The 18,958-nt window shown below is 31.7% G+C and overlaps 3 pseudogenes; 2 read left to right on the forward strand and 1 right to left on the reverse strand.

Annotated features, from left to right (window-relative positions):
• Nucleotides 1–1,006: 1,006 nt before the first annotated feature.
• Nucleotides 1,007–2,556, reverse strand: LOC111289939 (ethylene-responsive transcription factor ERF027 pseudogene; annotated as a pseudogene).
• Nucleotides 2,557–6,961: 4,405 nt separating this feature from the next.
• LOC111290072 (sugar transport protein 1 pseudogene) lies at nt 6,962–8,688 on the forward strand (annotated as a pseudogene).
• A 5,140-nt stretch (nt 8,689–13,828) lies between these two features.
• Nucleotides 13,829–16,646, forward strand: LOC111291216 (protein DETOXIFICATION 49 pseudogene; annotated as a pseudogene).
• The last annotated feature ends 2,312 nt before the right edge of the window (nt 16,647–18,958 follow it).

The following is an 18,958-nucleotide window of genomic DNA, read 5'->3' on the forward strand; positions in this document are numbered from 1 at the left end:
AAATTAAAATCATAATTTAACATAAATCATTCTAATCAGTTTTAGTGGTTAAAGTAAGTGACTCGAAATTTTAATAAAAATCTCTCATCTGAATCATAACGATCACTTTTATATTAAAAAATTACTATATATGTACGGAAAAAATAAAATATTGTAAATTTTCTTATTGGAATGTAACTTTACAATCTAAATCGTTCTCTAAACCCATAGGTTCGAATAAGAGTCAAACAACAAGGCAGACACAATCCATTGCCCTCTTTAATCCTAATTATGTGTTATATGGTTATTGTGAACAATGAACATAATAAAAAATTTACAACTAGTAAAGTTGAGACCCCAGTTCATAGTTCATAATAAGGGCCCCCCGACAATTCAACAGTGAAACTGTTTAATCAAATAGACATCGATCTTAAGCTCTATTCTGATTACTCAAATCCAATTCTTCCCTTTCAATCTTTCTTCAAACGGATATTGACAAGAACACAGTGCAATAGGTCCCCCCCCCCCTTCCCTTAACATTTTGACTCATAATTTCTCGAATTCCAATAAGTCACAAAATTTATGCATCATAGCTAGTGACTAACATGATTAAAGAAACATCATCTTCATGTCAACTTTGCTTAAAATGAGAGGGAAATGCTTGATTTTAGCATAGAAGTTTGGATTTCAAAACTTATAGCAGCTAGCATGCGTATAATCAAGTATTTATTGAGTATATCATAGTATATGAAACAATTTTCCCCCCTTTTGTTATAGGCTGGTGGGTATACTGAAAAGATAGTAATACTATCTTTTTTTCTCCCCTTCATATTCTTATTACAATTTCATGAATGTTTAAATTGAGAGTTCTGACTAAATTCTGGTCTCATATATATATAAGAAGAAATCACCAGATAATTAGCTTCTAACTCATAATCAAGAATTAACATTTCATATCCTGGATAATGATCTATCTGCTTAAAGACTATGGTTCAAATCAAAAAAGAAAAAACTTGAAACAAGAATATGAAAGAGGAAAAATACTATAAAAAAGGCAGAGAACTAACAAGAAGATGCAAGAACATCTAAAAAAAACTAGTACTGTTACAAACAAGCCAATATATATTACATTTTTTTTTATCTATATATCACAACAGCAATGGTAAGCAAAGAAATATTGGAACCCTAATCAACGGCTTAAATCCAAAATTTTTTCATGTTGGAAATCACTGTATCATATTCATAGAAATCTTGTTTTTTTGTTTCCCATATTTGTCGTTATTTAGCATTATCTAATTTCTTTTTTTTTCAAAGGCAGACAAGTTTATGCTTAAAGCTGCATCGAATGCCGCCAAGTCCTGCTACTCATGTCTTTGACTCTTTGTTCTAGCCCACATTTTGTGAAAATCAAAAGACCAAAAATAGGATATCCAGCAGCATTATTGGAAAAATGGATCAAATTAATAGCTCCACAAGCTTTCTCCATCGGAATTCTCTGGCGAGTCATCGGATGGAGCCGAGCTTATTCTTGGCGGCGACACCAGCAATCCCTCAGCCATGTCCACCAGCAAATTAGGCAGGTTCAAAAAGACATCCTCATCCACATAGTCTTCTGTCATTTCTTCATTTTTGGCCTGATGATGATGACCTATTCCTAGATTAGTCTCAGCACTTTTGGTTTCAGCCTTTTTTAGTGAAGCAGCAGCTGCAGCTGCTTTTCGTATATCAGCTGATGATGTAGAAGCAGGGCGCGGGTATGAAGCAACAGAGGCAGGGAAGTTAACAACAGCTTCGCTGCCTTTTAGGGCTAGGGCAGCCACATCATAGGCAGCCGCAGCCATTTCCGGCGTTGGGTACGTACCGAGCCATATACGGGTAGTTTTGCGTGGTTCACGGATTTCAGACACCCATTTTCCACTCCGGCGCCTGATTCCACGATACATTGGGTGTTTCCCGGAGGAACTTGAGGCCATAGTGGTTTTGGGAGTAGTAGTAGGAGGTAATTTGTCACACGTGGGAGAAGGGTTCTCGCACGTGTGAGTACTTGTTGTGATGAGGGGATGTGGGACTTGGATGTTTAGGTGGTCTGAGGATGATGGTACGGGTGGGTGAGAAGGTTGGTCTAATTGAGGCACGTTGGTGGGATTATTGGGGTCAGCCATATATAGCACAAGCTAGAGATCAAGGATAAATTAAGAGTTCAATACTGAGAAAAACAATATACTATCTCTATATTATGATATTGGTATGGGTATTTAATGGAAAGCTGAATTTGTACAGTGCTATAAAAAAAAAAAAGGCGAAAACGTGGGGATTCCGCGGGGCATATCGTGGTATCCCAGGGCCAGTTGTGTTTCAGTGGGGTTTTTTTTTTTTTTTTTTAGGGTTTAAAGTCTTTTTGGAGTTTGAAGTGGACACTGATAGTTGGGGTCTGATGCTGTTGTTTTTCTTCCTTCTTCTTTGATGAAAAATTACTTTGGGGTTTATATCCGCGTTATTGCTTAGTTGTTTTCTGTTATACACTTTGGATAATGCTCCATCAACTTCACTCTTCTTTGGCTCCTGGTTGCGTCACGCGCACAGTACACACGCATAAATGCCTTGGTGGATTTTTAGCCTCTGCTACTTGCTGGCTATCTTAATTTTGTTTGTATATGTTAGGTATGGCTGTATGAGTTTAACAAAAAACTGCAGTTGGACGCCATAGGCCAAAACCCCATTTGGTTCAAGCTCAAAAGTTCTTGGATTGCAGAGTTTAAGAAATTAGAGAGACTGAGAATATTGATGTTGAATGTAAACGCATTTGGTACTAAGCTAGCTAGCTAGTGGTTAATTATACCTACGTGGAAATTGGAAAAGCCATGTTTGAACTACCTTCTCATTCCAGGCTTAAGTCAGAAACAAATCCAATGAATAATTGGGAAAAATTTTTTTTGTTAAAAACGTCTACTAGCCAGTAATTTTCATTGACCCACACGCTCGGACTTAATATTGCAAATTGGAAAATAGAAGTAGCAAAAGGGTTTATATATATATATGTATGTATTTTGACTAATTGCAATTTCTCATGTAGTCAACAATTTAAATAATCATGTATTGTGTCCTGTTAGGAGCTTACTGTGGTTTTGAATTGATAGTGTGACAAAACAGAACTCCTTATCCACGTTTTGCCTTTATATGTTTATAGGTCATGTTGAAATAATTCTCCAATTGCTTAATTACTTTAGTTGTCAAAGACTAAAGAGGAAGGAAGAAAAGAATTTGACAGGGTTCTTGACTCGCCAACCAAACCAATAGTTCCTCCGATCAAATAAATTAATCAATCGACAAGACTGACAGTAGAGATTTTCTTGCTTCTATTTGATTGATCTGTTTTACCTACTAGCATCTGATGAAATTCCAAGTCCCATCTCATGAATTAGCTAGGTTAAGTGTGGCCAAAACCCAGAGTTCCATTCCCAGGAACAGATTGAAAACAAAAGTTTTCCATTAGTGCCACATCTGGTCAAATTGAAGCTTGGGACAAAAATCTTTTCTGTATCAGATGAAATGAATGCACTCACAAGGAGGTCCCATTTCTTGTTGTTTGAACCTTAACCCCAAAAAGAGATGGAAATTCCAAAACAAAATTTAAAGATGTTTTGTTCTTTTCAGATATGATTGTTAATTACAAATTAAACCCATATTTTGTATATATCCCTTGGATGAAATTCGGCCAGCAAGGTCTGGTCTGGTTCCATGCAAGTCTATATAGACGAGAAAGCCCACGAAGTGTCTTTGACTAATAAGGTCTGGTCTGATCTTCGCACATGGTTTTGCTGTTTTAGTAACTTTGAGCCCACTTTTCGTTGTTCAATACATAATTTTCATGGAATCCTTAATAGATCCTTAAATATTTTTGAGGTATGTATCTTTTACAATTATTGATTTGAGGTTTTCATGAACCATTCAGATGAACCTATATAAAACCCTTTTTGTTGATTCGTACCTCTAAAATCATATCTACTTTATAAATTGAGAAAAAAAAAAGTGAAAAAGAATATTGCAGATGAGGCGTAAAGGAAATTTTTACTGTTGATTAATTTTTGCGCACACTCATGTAATTTGCTGTCTGAAAATGACGGGTTTATTTTTTTTATTTTCGAAATTAAAAATTAAAAAATCTTTTTGATTTAAAAAACATTGTATTTCCAATCTTTTAAGCTCCATCCAAGGGAAAATTTCATTGATATACAGTTATGCACCAGTTGAAATTCTAATCATATGAGAAATGCTCTTGCAAAGCAATTATAAAGTGTTAGTAGATCAGATCAACATCTTATTGCTTGGCTGTGACTCTTTATGTCATCTCTTACTTTGTTTTGTAATCCCTGTTATTGATATTTAATAAATATTTTGGTCTTTCAAAAAAAAAAAAAGAATATAATATGTTTGAAAGATTATACATATATATATATATAATTTTTTAGATAAAACAAAATACTCCATTTTACTTTTGTATAAACTAATTATATTACAATTAATGTTACATTTCAATTATTTATTAAATTTATATATTTTTATTCAATTGTGATTTTTTATTTTATAAAATTTTTTTAGAAAAGAAAAAGAAAATAATAAAACTATCTCCCTCCAGTATCACCTTGCGACAAGCCATCTCATTTGCAAACATGATCGCTGCAACTGCCGCTCTTGCTTCCGCCTGGAAAGAGTCCATTACAGCCATTATTCTGGTCGACAAAGCCACCCGAAGAGTCTCTGATTACTACCCCCCACTCCTCCTCTTTTTAGCTGGTTGTCAAATGCTCCATCAAAATTGACTTTGACCCTTCCTGAATCTGTTGGTGTCCATCCTCTTGTCTCTCAGCCGTTTGCATGCGACAGTGTCTGAGCTTCATTGTACTCGTCAATGTATTTTTTAATGAACTTCACCACATCCATGCAATCCTTTATTCCTCTCTCCCCAGATGCCCCAAACTGTAGTCATGAATAACTGCATCTGTTCTTGGGTGGTCGATCTGAACATAAGCTTGAACCAATCATCCATTTCAGTCCTGTTGTCCTCCATTCCTTGTTCGAACTGTAACAGCCAACAACTTAATTAGTTATCAATAGGATTCCACTACTTTGTTGAAATGACTAATTCACATTGAAATTAATATGTGACTGAAATTTCAACAATCTTAAGCAAAAATGTAAATAAATAAAAAATTAATTGCTTTTCGCTTATTGATCTAATGGCAAAGCCATTAAGGCATGGGTTCGAACCAAGCTAAGTCCTCCCTCCCTTATCCTCAAATCCTATATAAAAAAATAAAAATTAATTGAATATATATTAATTTTAGATTTAATTAAAATGCATTAATAATTTCCTAAGACAAAGGAGTAGATAACGGGAACTGGATCCTTTTTCAATCAGAACACAGTGGCACAGCTGATTTTTACTGAATCATGAAATAGTAGTTCAAATTCAAACAAACTGAATTGTCAAACCTTTACTGACGTAAACATTGACAAAATAGAAACATACGATTGAAAAACTCGGCCACACCAAATCAGGAACGTACAATTTTAAAGCCCATCTCGGTTCCAATTCATCCACATGCTGTTCCAAAATATCAAACGGTAAGAAATGATCAAAATTTTTTTTTTACATTAAAAAAAGTAAAAAGGAGGAGGAAAGGAAAAGAGAAAAAAAAAAAAAAAAAGGTAAATTTAAAGAGACACATATTTGAACTTGAAACCATAACTTGCATAAATAGAAGATTTTTTTTTTTTTTTCAAATTAACCTTCATTTTCATTTATCATCCATTCAACATTAATTAGAAAAATAAGAAAACATCTTCTCGGCTGCCCGTATTCCTAAAAATTTTGACATTTTAAAAATTCTAATATGCGGATATTTATAATTAATAAAGTGAATGCAATATATGTAAAATTTATTAATTTATTATATATTTATAGCATGCATTTAATTAGTTTCAAATATAAAACATTATCATTCGTTGGGTTTGCACTTTTAGATTAATTGTAATCGGTAAATGATCAAAAAGCTGTTAGCTCAATAATATTGAACTCAATTAATTTGAATCTCAATCACAATTTAAAAGACAAATAAAAATTGGTAATTGAAACGTAAGATTAGCTATGAGCCTATGACATTGTGGTTTGATAAATTTTTGACTCATGGAAAACACTGTCAGATAGTTTTGTTAGGCCGTGGAATTATTCAGTTCACTCTTTGAATGTGAATTACATAATTTTACTACTAATGATTCGGTTTTATCTATCATATATATATTGGATTGGGTGTAACATATAAATGAATCAAACTCAAATTTCAATTTTTTAACGTGTTGGTGTCGAGCTTTGAGATGAAAATCAAGACTCTGAAATCACAAAAAAGAAAAACGAGGAATTAAAAGTAAAGGTATAGAAAGTTTTTTTTTTGTATTCGTGTTCTAACACTCAAATCAAAAGTTGGAATAAGAGAGATTGAAAGGAAATAAAAATAGGAATATATGAGTAGAATGTGAATAAATATCTGAATATTTTTATTTATAGATAAAAAATAAAAGGTTTGTGAAGTATAATAGTAACATAACCGAATTAATATGATATTAAATATGTCAAGTTAATATAACATATCAAATCAACCTAAAAATTCAAAATGCCCTTAACTGTAGGCTGATATTCTCTAATTAGAAAAATGATAAATATGCCCTTTGGACAAAAAATACACCTAACACAACGTGTATATATATTTATATATAATTTAATTTAAAAAAAAAAAAACTGTTAAGATATTTACATGATTTTTGAAGATAGAGTCGTTCTTTACCATTATCCGAACACGTTAGAAGTATAGGAGTAGATTCCTTTCGTATATATATAGAGAGAGAGAGAGAGTCGTTCTTTACCATTATCCAAAAAAAGCAGAAGTATAGGAGTAGACTCCTTTCATATATATATATATATAGAAGCTGCTTCTTATCTCATTCTTTGGTTACTTTTGATTATTCATTTATTTCCTCATTTTCATGCTTCTGCATTTTCTGTTGACTGATCTCCCACTTTGCTAGCTGCAAAGCCATTCTCAATTTGGGAAAATGGCTAATGGAGGTATGCCTTCTAGTTCCGGGAAAAAAAATCCTGGAAAATTTACTTCTAAGGTCCTTTTCACTTGCATTGTTGCTGCTTCGGCTGGTTTAATCTTTGGTTATATATGATCTGGGTATTTCAGGTAAAATTATTTTCTCAGGGTTTTTATTAAACATTCCTTGGAATATTGATTCTAAGTTCTAAAAAGGGATTATTGGAAATGGGTTTCTGTAGGTGGAGTTACATCCATGAATCCTTTTTTTGAAAAATTTTTTCCCGAAGTTTACAGGGAGGAAATATCCACTAAACCTTCTGACGATCGATATCTGCAAGTTTGACAGCCAATTTAATACTAACATTGTTTACATCGTCGGTGTATTTGGCTGCTCTTTTATCGTCTATGGTAGCAGCCTCGATAACCCGATTGTTTGGAAGGAAGATGACGATGATGCTTGGAGGTGTACTTTTCACCGTTAGTGCCATTGTCAATGGCTTTGCTGAAAATATAGCTATGCTTATTATTGGTTGGATGTTGCTTGGCTTTGGCATTGGATTTGTTAATCAGGCAACTACCATAATTTTTAATGATATTAATTTAATTATTTCATTTATTGACATCTTGATTTCTTTCTATATATTCATTTCTCTCTCTTTTTTTTTTACATATAATTTTTTTAATTGCCATCAAATGATATTATACCAATGCATGTTTGATCAAATTATTTATTTTGTAAAGGTTTTCACTAAGTTAAATTTAAGAATTTTTAACTTCGTCATTATATATAATTAAAGATCTTTATCAATTCAAAAAGACATGAATCATATATAAATTATATATTTAATTAGCCGAGTTGCATGCTTAAGTTTTATGCGTATATCTTCATGAATACATTCAATAACTTGATTTTAATTTGATTTTATGCAGTCTGTTCCGATTTATTTGTCTGAAATAGCTCCCTATAAATACAGAGGTGCTCTAAACATTATGTTCCAAATGTCAATTACCATCGGTATATTTGTTGCCAGCTTGTTGAACTACTTCATTGCAAAGATTGAAGCGGGATGAGGTTGGCGCTTGAGCTTAGGTGGAGCTGTTGTCCCTGGCTTGATCATTTTTCTTGGTTCTTTTTTCCTCTCCGACACACCGAACTCGTTGCTTGAACGCAACAAATATGATGAGGCTAAAGATCTGCTCAAAAAAATCCGTGGCATTGGTAATGTTGATAAGGAGTTCAATGATTTGGCTGCAGCATGTAAGGCAGAAAAGTTAGTTAAAAGCCCATGGAAAGATATTTCGAGAAAGAGATACAGGCCTCAGCTCAGCTTTGCTATCTTAATTCCTTTCTTTCAGCAATTAACTGGCATGAATGTGTTTGTGTTCTATGCTCCTGTTCTGTTCAAGAGCATGGGAATTGGTGACAATGCATCCCTCATGTCCTGAGTGATCACTAGCGTTGTTAATGCTTTAGCAACACTTGTTTCAATTTTTAGTGTTAATAAGTATGGAAGGAGGTCACTTTTCCTGGAGGGTGGGTTTTCAAATGTTTACTTACCAGGTATATGAATGATTCTTATTCATATCTTTGAATCTTTTTCTTTTGGATTAATTGCGTGTATTTCATCGTTTGTTTAATTATTTGCATGTGTAGGTTGTTATGACCATAGCAACTGCTTCGAAATTTGGTACAAGTGGAAACCCTGGTGAACTGCCAGTGTGGTTCTCAACTCTTGTGGTGGTAGCCATGTGCATTTACATTGCTGGCTTTGCCTGGTCCTGGGGTCCTCTAGGTTGGCTAGCGCCTAGTGAAATCTTCCCACTGGAAATCCGTTCCGCTGCTCAGAGTATCACAGTCTCCGTCAACATGATTTTCACCTTCGCCATAGCTCAAGTCTTCACCGCCTTCTTTGCCACTTAAAATTCGGGCTCTTCATCTTCTTTGCAGTTTGTGTGGCGGTGATGAGCATCTTCATCTACAAGTTCCTTCCTGAGACAAAGGTGAGTCCCCATAGAAGAAATGACCATTGTTTGGAAAACCACCCTCTGGGGCAAGTATCTCAGAGATGATAAAAACCCAGACTATGAGATGGCAAAGAAGAGAGGATCCGCCGCCTAAAGTTTGTTTGTGGACTCCTGCAGGAGGCTTCATTTTTGCCTTTCTGTTTTTGCTTTAGTTTTTTTTTTGGCCAGAGCTCTAGTTTCTTTCTCGGTTTTGCTTAAATATATAATTTTGGTATTTGAGTTTTAGAAGATATTCAATTTTGGTATAAAACTAATTAGATTTTCTTTAGTCATTGTTCTGTTGTTTTTAATTTGATTCTTTTACTTATAACTTTCAAAAGAAGTTTTGTTGTAGTAGTACAAAACTTAGATAAGATTTCTTTAATTAAATTTCATTAAATATATTTTAAATAAAATTTAAATTTGAAAATCAAACCTAATATATTAGTATTATAACTTAAAGAGAAAATATCATTATTATTATTTTTATATGTATCATGCTGCTAATCCTACCAGCGACTTGATCATTATATATATATATATATATATAGATATATATGAATTGGTTTTCACTTATACTTCTATAAGTGTTATATCATTGTATAATAATATAAATGTAAAATACGGTAAAATTTTTTTTTTTTAATCAGGTGTTTTGTATGCTTATATTAGACATCAATATAATGTTTTATATTTGTTTGATAAATTAATGTGACAGAAAATTCCCCTTATATATCAATGCAAGACATTTAATCATAACAAAGTTGTGTTAATAAGTTTCAAGAGCATATATAGATATATATATTGTAACACAAACATTTTTTTAAGCCCAATTATAGGCAAATTAGGGCTCAGTTTTTTAATGATTTGGGTTGGTTACAAGTTTATATATTCTAAAACCAAACTTAAATTTGGGTTAATCTTGGTTTGAGATGTCATGTGTTATAGTCTTCAACCTGGGCTCTGCTCCAATCAACTCTAGCTATGTTCCAACCCAAAGAGACATATTGTGATTTGGACTTTATAAGTGTGCTAATTGTATATTTTGAAAATGATTTTGATATTATTAAATAAACTGAAAACGACTTTATAGTATAATTATTATCTGAGTCATTTTTTATTTTTTATTATCATTTTTTTAGATAAAAAAGCCCAATCAAACCATCTTATAGAAATGGGCAAAAAGAACAAAAAAAAAATATAAATGAAAAGTGACCCATTGACATTTGATCCCACTTCATTTTCAGTTCGACTTGTAGCCGCCCATACTAGAAATTAATTTACCAAACTTTTGTCTCAACAAAAACAAGCAGAATCAAATGCTGCCGGTCTTAATGACTTAATTCCCCGGTTATCTTTTTGCCGACTGCTGATGACAAAGCTTTTCCATGACAGGTACATGTGGAAGTTTAGGTTTCTACTTTGATCCATGGCTTTAAGATAGAAGAAATGTCTACTTTTTAACATTCAACTAAATACTAACATTCTTATGTATGATAATGACACATTTGCAAAGTGCAAAAAAATTGAACTTCTTTGCATATTCCTTTGCTGATGCTATATATAGTGAGAATTAAATGTTCCTATCCTACAATTTTGAATGAATTTGAGCTATATTGAAATATTTTAATTTTATTTTTTATTAAACTATAATAAAAAATTTCTGAACTTTATTACTTTATTTAAATGAGTTTTTATATTTTTATTGAACCAAAATAAGTTCTTTATCTTTATTTTATATATGAATAAACTTTTAATTTTTTATTTGTATATAAATAAAGATTTCAACCTTTAATTTATATTTAAATAAATTCTTAACATAAATTAATATTTTATTCAACATAAAAATTTATCTAATTACAAATAAAAAATTAAGTTTATTTAAATACAATAAAAATATAAAAATTTATTTAAAAAAGTAAAATAATTCAAAGATTTTTTTTTTTTTTTTTTTTTTTGTATTTCAACCTTTACTTTTCGAGTCATTAAAACTTTCTTTCTGAACAAAAAGTTGACCAATTTTTTTCCTATCGTGGAAGTTTAGGGATGAATAATGGTCTAAGATTATCCATGGACCTTTCTGCATTGATGAATTTAGACTAATTAGAGGGTGATCCTAAAGCTTTATGAGTGGTCATGATTCAAATTTTCTAAGATTGACAAAATTAGGGTGGTTCACGATCCTACCAAAAGTTTGAATCGTTGGACCAATTAAAAGTATGTAGATTTTAGAAAATATAAAACATGGAATATTATTTTGGACAAAAATAATTTCTATTTTAGTATATAATTTAGTTTTTATTATTCCTTTGTATCCTTTTTTTTTTTTTTTTTGCTTTTTCTTAAGTTTTAATATATACTTGAACTTATTTTTATTTTTTAATTATCAAACATGTTTTCATTTTTATTTTTATTTTAAAAAAAAACTTTTATTTTCTAAATCAAAACTACTTTTAGGCTTTTTCCACTGCAATATGAATGCCTTTAGGCCTCTTACGCAAGCCCAATAAAAACCAATAAACATAAATTTAAATGGACAAAAAATATGAATTTTTTAACAAAGGAAGAGATTCTAAAGTCCAACACACCCCCAACTTAGCACTTTTTTAATTCCAGTCGTTTGAATATCATTCTAACTTTCAAGAACCAAAAAATTAATTAGTTTTAATATGTCCATATTCCATAATTGTGTGGGGTGAGATGCCTATTCTTCGACAAATTATTATCTTAATTATATATAATGGATGGTTGAATAATAGAATTTATAAGATCTCAAATTGCTTATTAAAATAAGTATAAAAATTAATTAATTAGAATTAAAAACCCAACCCCTTTTCATGTGACACATTTTCAAGCAAAAAAATTAAATTCTCATGTGATCTAAAGAAAAAAGAGAGGTGAAAACCGACACAAAGGACTAGCAAAAAAACAGGATAAACCATAGAAAAATAATTAATTGACTTTTCCTAGGCCTCGATTTCAAGAAAATTTTGGACATGAAGTAGGAGCTTGAACAGGATTACATTCGTGATGTCTCGAGACATGAATTCCCTCTGTCACATAGAACAAAATTGCTGTTACTGTTTGTTTATTGCAGTTGCTTTTCCTCAATTCAATTTTTGCTGTGTCCCTGGGTGCGTCCGAGGAGGAAGATGATGGCCCTCAAGGACGTTGAGGACGATAACGAACACGACAAAAAAAGAGACGTGTGTAAGAAGGCTGCCGTCGGCATATTAGCGCGCGTGCCACCGTCATAGCAACTGTGCTTGCTGGGGCCAGTCATATAGAGCTTTTGGTTTTAAGTCCGGTGCCCTTGCGACACTTCATCGTTGCATCCAGCCGACCCCTGCTCCAAGACAAAATCTTAGGGATAAAGTGGTAAACCCTAGCATCATGTTTATAACACTTTTTTTTTCTGCCATGCTATTGATAGCATTTTAAATCAAATCCATTTCTTTTATGTGTCGAGTTAAACTATATGTGACCAAATCCAAAGAATGCAACATATATAGTACTATATATAATGGTAGCTACAAGTACTGTTTTTAAATTATCTCTATTTCCATTATTTTATATAAAAATTTCTATTAAGATTAATATCACCAATCAAGTGACTCAAATTCAATTAAAAATTTGATAAAAACCAAAGTTCTAACATTAACAAAAATAACATTAGTAATATATGTCATTTCACTATTTAAAAAAAACACATGTTTATTAAAAAAAAAATACTCACATCTTTTATAAAAATTACAACTTTTTTATCTTATAACCTTCCCTTTTATTCTTAAAAAAAGACTAAATTTTCCCTTATTTTAAAAACATGTTGTGTTTTTAAAATCACCCATTGAGTGGGTGAGCAAATTCTAGCTATTGTTATGTACATCTTGAAAATTCAAATGGTGAAGGTGGACTGCTATTTCTTTCATTATCGACAAAAATTAAATTATTATATTTTTTGGGTTCATTTAGATAAATAATAAGATTAATTTTGATAAGATTGAAAATATTAATAAAAATTACTGTAATTATGATTAAAAAAAATTATTGTAGCTACAATTAAAAAAAAATTTCAATAAAAAATTTATACTAAATCAATTTAATAAAAATTAATATTTGAATTTAATTGATGATAATTGAATCTTAATTATGTTTCACTAAAAATGCAGTTGCATCCAATCGTTCACTTAATCACATAATTATGATTTAAACTTGAGATCTCTGACTAACCTTTACCAATGAATTTATTTAATTACTTGCATGTGTGGCATTATTAATTGAGTATAATAAGAGATTATCTATCAAAAATGGTTAATTCAACTTAACACTCTGATTCGATTTTAGAACTACTGTAAAAGGATTAACTCAACCATTGAGTTCTTGTGCCACTTTTATACTAAACCAAATGAGGAGAATTGAGACGTCATTAATGCTAAGCATAGCCGATCCTAGAAAACATTTTGCAAATATCCGTAAATTTAAGTTTTTTTCTTATCAAACAAAAAAATATTTAAATTTTACGTGCGAAAAAATCCAATTCGAGGATAAAAGAAAGTTATAAAAAATTTAAAGTTTATATTTATTGAATATCAATTCTTATAAATAGTTACATAATTAAGTATTTAAGTATTGGAATTTAAACATTTTTAAAGTAATCAATCCTTTAGCACAATAACACTTAAGATAGTTTAAATTGTTGCCTAAGCGACAAAGCGGCAGAGGTTAAACACCAAATAAGTCAAGCCTCCTGCGTGCAATTGGGTCCACATAGAACCGTCCAAATATTTGTTTTGTTCCATCGACCAAAAACATTACTTAAAAAGAGAAAAAAAAATTAACAATAAATTGAAAGTTGAGGGTTAAACGCTTTGTCTCCTCAATTAAAGAAATTAAAGGTTAAATGTTTAGTAGCCAAAAGGAAGTAAAGGCCAAATGTTTCAACCGCTCTGATCATAAATGCTCGACACTTGTGAAGCATTTTGAGCAGCAAAGAAGAAAGTTTTGACTAAAGGTGTTGAGCAACAGTAACATCTCGTGGTCGGTCATAGAAGGAAGGTTGAACTGTTTCTGGAAGGAAGTCTGTCACCCTTTTCCTTTATTTATTTTTTTTTAAAAAGCCGTCTGGGTTGGCTAGGCTGTTTCCCTTGGTGTCTCAAGCAGATTATAAACCCCCTCAAAACCCACAAACTCATTAAATCTTAGCAGCCATACCCCATCAGCTATCTATCTCTCCTTCAAACTATACCTAAATTTCTCTCTGTCTCTTTCTTCTGTTTCTTTTCGTTCAGAAAAAGTCCAGAATCATGTGCTGCTTCTCCTCATCTTGCAAACAGAGTTTGGACCACAAAAATCTATCCTCAATCAAAGTAAAGGAAACAGACATGTTAACTCCTTTGAACCCCAAGAACCCAACAGAAGAAAAACAAGACCAGATTTCAGAAACGACCTGTCTGTCTATTGTAATTGGAGAAGCAAAGTGCATGGCCAACATAGCTATTCCGATGGTACTAACAGGGCTTTTGCTCTACTCTCGCTCCATGATTTCCATGTTGTTTCTTGGCCGTCTAGGGGAGCTTACTCTAGCCGGTGGTTCGCTTGCTATTGGATTTGCTAACATCACTGGATACTCAGTTCTCTCTGGCCTTGCCATGGGAATGGAACCCATCTGTGGCCAAGCTTTTGGAGCCAAAAGATACAAACTTCTCGGCCTCACCTTGCAAAGAATGATACTTATGCTTCTTTTGACTTCAGTCGTCATAGCTTCTTTGTGGTTCAACATGAAAAATATCCTTCTCTTTTGCGGCCAAGATGAAAATATTGCCAATGAAGCTCAATCCTACATTCTTTATTCTCTTCCAGATCTTCTAGCACAATCCATTTTGCATCCTTTGCGTACATATTTGAGGACTCAGTCTATAACTCTGCCTCTGACATACTGTTCTACTCTGGCTATTCTTCTCCACATTCCTATTAACTACTTTCTTGTTTCTGTGCTCAATCTTGGAATCAAAGGCGTTGCTTTAGGCTCCATTTGGACGAACTTCAATCTCGTATTTTCATTGATCGTTTACGTTAAAATCTCCGGTCTGTACAAGAAAACATGGGGAGGAATTTCTTCAGACTGCTTAAAAGGCTGGATATATTTACTGAATTTATCCATTCCAAGCTGCATTTCAGTTTGCCTGGAATGGTGGTGGTATGAAATCATGATTTTGCTATGTGGATTGTTGTTAAATCCACAAGCAACCGTTGCTTCAATGGGCATTTTGATTCAAACCACATCTTTGATATACATTTTCCCATCTTCCTTAAGTTTTAGTGTGTCAACCAGAGTTGGAAATGAACTTGGAGCTAACAATCCAAAGAAGGCAAAATTGGCCGCAATCATTGGTCTCTCCTCGAGCTCCATACTAGGACTTTCAGCATTGGTTTTCGCTATTCTGGTAAGAAAAAAATGGGCTACCATGTTCACCAAAGACCCAGAAATAATTTCCTTAACATCAATGGTATTGCCTATAGTCGGACTCTGTGAGCTTGGAAACTGCCCACAAACAACAGGCTGTGGAGTTTTAAGAGGAACTGCAAGACCAAAGTTGGGAGCAAACATCAACCTGGGATGTTTCTACCTGGTAGGCATGCCAATTGCAGTGTGCTTGAGTTTCTTTGCCGGGTTTGATTTCAAAGGACTTTGGCTTGGTCTTCTAGCCGCCCAAGCCTCATGTGTGATGACCATGTTGGTCATTGTGACTCGTACAGATTGGAACTGTCAAGCCAGGAGGGCACAGGAACTAACAAGAGCCGTCCCTGTGGATGATGATGACCATACCAATCAGGATGGAACATTGAAAGTTGATTCTGATTCCACTGAATCTTCAGGATTATTAAATGACGTAGAGCAAAACAGCTTACCTGTCTGATTTGGAACAGACGATGTTGATTTTTCTAACTTTTTTTTTTTGGTGTGAATTTGATCAAACCATTACTGGCCGTATCTTGTTTAGGTCGAATTCATGTAAAGTATAAAAGGGGGGATGGACTTGAAATTTAGGGATAAAAAGTTTGGCACAGGCTTTGTTTTATGCATTATTTTCTTGTTTCAGAATAGAAAACAAAACAGAACATAGATTTTGTTGGCAAAAAGTACGTCTGTTGTGCGGGCAATGTGTGTTGTGTCGTTGTTTTTTAAACGCTTTGCGCTACGCGCAACAATTTCGTCAATTGGGTAGAAAAAATCAGCCTCGTAATTGGCCCGTGCGTGTTCATGCTAGAAATGGCTCGTGGGGATTTAGTTTTTAACACTTCTGTCGGTTGGTTGGATTCTAACGTGCCCAAGCCAGCTGGTCACCATTTGCGACTACCGACTCCGTGAGTGACTTTCTCTCCCTCGATGCGGTTACTTGAACCAAGTCACTTCATCTCATAAATCCATTAACTAACAGTAACTTTTAGTTATTAAAAAGTTTAATTTTTTCTTTTTTACGTTTGTTATATTTATTGTATTTTGAAAAAAAACCTTGATAGGAAAAAAGTGATAAAACTTTTTAGAACGTGAACTTAGTAGTAGTTGTTGTGAAAAAAGAAACTTAGATAATGTTTAATATGAGATAATTATTTTAAAAATCATAATAATTTATATATAGTAATTAGATTATTATATTTTATAAGTATTCGATGATCTTATTTAGAGCAGTGGAAGTGATCTTAAATCATAAAAAATGATTAGATCACTAATTTAAAAGTTAATTTAATTTTTACACAAAAAAATGAGAACTTTTATTATTAAATTGAAGTGATATAAAAAATTAATAATAGTTTATGTTGTTCATTTAAGTCATGTTTGATATATAATATTATGATATGATAGTATCGTAACATATAGATCTATAAAACTACTACTAGATATAAACTTTAGGAGTCGTCATCAATCTTTTTTATTAAATTGCGATTGGTTACCTAACTGAATCTATCCTATTTAAAGAAGAGTTCTAAGATTGACTTAGGTATCTTTAAATAATAGATTCTAATATACTAAATTAAATTTAGGTTCGGGGTTACGATTATGTGTGAGAAAAATTATAGTACTCTCACAGTACTAATCAAAAGATGATACGAGTTTAATTTCAAGCTATCCAAGCCTTAAAACATATTTAAAATTTATCAAATAATTTAATATTAAAAATTATCATAAAATTACTCAAATAGTTTAGTAACAATTTAAAATTATTCTTTTACCTTATGAGTATTCATGGAAACTAATATCTCACTTTGAAAAGATTCCGTCATCAAATTTATTTGATTTTCTTATAAAAATTTTTATTTATGAAAACGAGGTTTAGAAACTTGATATCAAAAAATTCTCATCCAAAATTTTCAATATGTTAATAAAATTTAGAAAAGATATTCTCATTTAAGAATTTACATAAAGATTGTTATTTGTAACGATTTTAGTAATTATATAATCGGAAATTAAAAATCTAATTTTAAAAAATAATTTATTTTCAGAAATATCCTCCAATATATTAGTAAAATTTTCTGTCAAAGATTATTCTCTAATTCGTTGGTAGGAATTTTTTTTTAAAAAATACTTTTTAGGAAAATTCATTAAATTCTCCACTAGTTTGGTAAGACTTAATTCAAGATTTAAATCTTCTAGTAGTTTGGTAGAATTGAAAAATATTTTTTTGAAATATTTTTATATTTAAAAAAAGAAATAATAATAAAATAAAATAAAATAAAACAAAAAACATCATGCAAATATTATCATGCTATAAACACAAGTTATCATGCAATAATATAATATATAAGTTATCATATAATTAATATAAAATATCATACAAATATATTAAATTATGCCAAAATAAGGTCTAAAAATAAATTAATAAAAAAACCCATGCAAAAATAAACTTTTTTTATCATATTAACACAATTAACCATTTTAAATAATAAACATTAAAATATAAATATAAATATAATATATAAAAAAATAAAATAAAAAAAGAAAAAAGAATACTTGTGGAACAAGTCGGATCTAAAGTCGAGTTTCGCATGCATTCTACTCAAGTTACATGTGGATCCGAATCTTAAAAATGTTGCTGTTTTGGTTGCGTATAAAAGCTTATGTTTTAGCTTTTTCTTCAGAAAGCCTTTCTCTTTTCTCTCTCTAACTTAAACTTCCTCTGACTTTTCTCTAGCAATCTCCCCAAGAAGCTCAACCAAATGCAGATTTCGATCAAAACCTAAGTTTCAAGCCTGAAAAATTTAATATATTATCGAAAACTATAAACTTTTCCAGAAAATCGATAAACCCAAAAACCAGTCACCGAAAAATCCTTCCAGCCGTCATATGGTCCACCAAAAAGCTCAAATCCTCACTAAAAAATTCATAAAAAAACCTAAAAAAACCCTAAATCCCAATAATCTAAACAAAATCCTAATTTCCCAAAACCAAACAAAAAAGCCTAGGGATTAAAACTTCTTAAGAATAGAAGGAATTGAAAAAAAATTTCAAAATCAAAACCTAATATCCTAAAGCTAAACAAAGGAAAACCCAGAAGACTTTTAACAATAGCTTTTGCTTTCTATCCTCTATCACTGATTTTCAAGATTGAAAACCCAGAAGACTACCCACAATTTCCAAAAACCATCGAAATAAAAAATCCTAAACTTTCCCGACCTTTTATGTGTTTAATTTTGTTCATTTATAGGAATTGAATATCTTTAATTTTGGAAATCAAATTAATTATGATCTGGGATATGATTTGATTGTATGATTTTATTTGATTTTGCAATGATTGCATGAATTAAGCCAAGGATTCATTAACTCCAATATCCAATCCCCAATTTCCTCTTTTTTGATTTTCTTTTCTTTTTTTTTTTTT

The sequence above is a fragment of the Durio zibethinus genome, chromosome 11 (assembly GCF_047325235.1).
Source record: "Durio zibethinus cultivar Kanyao isolate XHJ-2024 chromosome 11, ASM4732523v1, whole genome shotgun sequence".
Lineage (NCBI taxonomy): Eukaryota > Viridiplantae > Streptophyta > Magnoliopsida > Malvales > Malvaceae > Durio > Durio zibethinus.